Genomic DNA, 2,379 nt, shown 5'->3' with positions numbered 1-2,379 from the left:
CTATCAACATCAATCACAGCCTTTGCTGTGGCTAGGAAGGGTCTGCCAAGGATGATGGATTCATCCATGCACTTCCCAGTCTCTAGGACTATGAAATCAGTAGAGATGTAATGGTCTTCAACTTTTACCAGAACCTCCTCTACAAGTCCATAAGCTTGTTTTCTTGAGTTGTCTACCATCTCTAGTGAGATTTTTGCAGCTTGCACCTCAAAGATCCCTAGCTTCTCCATTACAGAGAGAGGCATGAGGTTTACACTTGACCCTAAGTCACACAAGGCCTTCTTGAAGGTCATGGTGCCTATGGTACAAGGTATTGAAAACTTCCCAGGATCCTGTCTCTTTTGAGGTAGTTTCTGCCTAGACAAGTCATCCAGTTCTTTGGTGAGCAAAGCGAGTTCATCCTCCCAAGTCTCATTTCCAAATAACTTGTCATTTAGCTTCATGATTGCTCCAAGGTATTTAGCAACTTGCTCTTCAGTGACATACTCATCCTCTTCAGAGGAAGAATACTCATCAGAGCTCATGAATGGCAGAAGTAAGTCCAATGGAATCTCTATGGTCTCATTTTGAGCTTCAGATTCCCATGGTTCCTCATTGGGGAACTCATTTGAGGCCAGTGGACGTCCATTGAGGTCTTCCTCAGTGGCGTTCACTGCCTTTTCCCCCTCTCCAAATTCGGCCATGTTGATGGCCTTGCACTCTCCTTTTGGATTTTCTTCTGTATTGCTTGGGAGAGTACTAGGAGGGAGTTCAGTAATTTTCTTTCTCAGCTGACCCACTTGTGCCTCCAAGTTTCTAATGGAGGACCTTGTTTCAGTCATGAAACTTTGAGTGGTTTTGATTAGATCAGAGACCATGGTTGCTAAGTCAGAGGTATTCTGCTTAGAACTCTCTGTCTGTTGCTGAGAAGATGATGGAAAAGGCTTGCTATTGCTAAACCTGTTTCTTCCACCATTATTATTGTTGAAACCTTGTTGAGGTCTCTGTTGATCCTTCCATGAGAAATTTGGATGATTTCTCCATGAAGGATTATAGGTGTTCCCATAGGGTTCTCCCATGTAATTCACCTCTTCCATTGAAGGGTTCTCAGGATCATAAGCTTCTTCCTCAAATGAAGCTTCTTTAGTACTGCTTGGTGCATTTTGCATTCCAGACAGACTTTGAGAAATCATATTGACTTGTTGAGTCAATATTTTGTTCTGAGCCAATATGGCATTCAGAGTGTCAATCTCAAGAACTCCTTTCTTCTGACTAGTCCCATTGTTCACAGGATTCCTTTCAGAAGTGTACATGAATTGGTTATTTGCAACCATTTCAATCAGCTCTTGAGCTTCTGTAGGCATCTTCTTCAGATGAAGAGATCCTCCAGCAGAGCTATCCAAAGACATCTTGGACAGTTCAGAAAGGCCATCATAGAAAATACCTATGATGCTCCATTCAGAAAGCATATCAGAAGGACACTTTCTGATTAATTGTTTGTATCTTTCCCAAGCTTCATAGAGGGATTCTCCTTCCTTCTGTCTGAAGGTTTGGACTTCCACTCTAAGCTTATTCAATTTTTGAGGTGGAAAGAACTTTGCCAAGAAGGCATTGACTAGCTTTTCCCAAGAGTCCAGGCTTTCTTTAGGTTGAGAGTCCAACCATGTCCTAGCTCTGTCTCTTACAGCAAAAGGGAATAGCATAAGTCTGTAGACCTCAGGGTCAACCCCATTAGTCTTGACAGTGTCACAGATTTGCAAGAATTCAGCTAAACACTGATGAGGATCTTCCAATGGAAGTCCATGGAACTTGCAATTCTGTTGCATTAAAGAAACTAATTGAGGCTTAAGCTCAAAGTTGTTTGCTCCAATGGCAAGGATAGAGATGCTTCTCCCATAGAAGTCGGGAGTAGGTGCAGTAAAGTCACCCAGCACCTTCCTTGCATTGTTGGCATTGTTGTTGTTTTCGGCTGCCATGGGTTCTTCTTCTTTGAAGATTTCTGTTAGGTCCTCTACAGAGAGTTGTGCCTTGGCTTCTCTTAGCTTTCTCTTCAAGGTCCTTTCAGGTTCAGGATCAGCCTCAACAAGAATGTTTTTGTCCTTGCTCCTGCTCATAAGAAAGAGAAGAGAACAAGAAAATATGGAATCCTCTATGTCACAGTATAGAGATTCCTTGAGGTGTCAGAGGAAAAGAAAAATAGAAGGCAGAAGTAGAAAATTCGAACTTATCAAAGAAGATGGAGTTCGAACTTTGCATTAAGGAATAGTGTTAGTCCAAAAATAGAAGGATGTGAGAAGAGGGGAAGAAATTTTCGAAAATAATAAAAAAAAATTTAAAAACATTTTGAAAAACTCTAATTAATTTTTGAAAATTAAGAGTGGAAAAGAAATAAAGTGATTT

The 2,379-nt window shown here is 41.1% G+C and overlaps 1 non-coding gene across 1 annotated transcript; it reads left to right on the top strand.

Moving 5' to 3' along the window:
* Positions 1-1,442: 1,442 nt before the first annotated feature.
* LOC112716281 (small nucleolar RNA R71) lies at positions 1,443-1,550 on the top strand. Its single transcript, XR_003160263.1, has one exon. It is a non-coding gene; the product is annotated as a small nucleolar RNA R71 (small nucleolar RNA).
* Positions 1,551-2,379: the final 829 nt, after the last annotated feature.

Source organism: Arachis hypogaea, chromosome 1 (assembly GCF_003086295.3).
Source record: "Arachis hypogaea cultivar Tifrunner chromosome 1, arahy.Tifrunner.gnm2.J5K5, whole genome shotgun sequence".
NCBI lineage: Eukaryota > Viridiplantae > Streptophyta > Magnoliopsida > Fabales > Fabaceae > Arachis > Arachis hypogaea.
The sequence above is the reverse complement of the archived record's forward strand: the minus strand, read 5'-3'. Positions and strand labels throughout refer to the sequence as shown.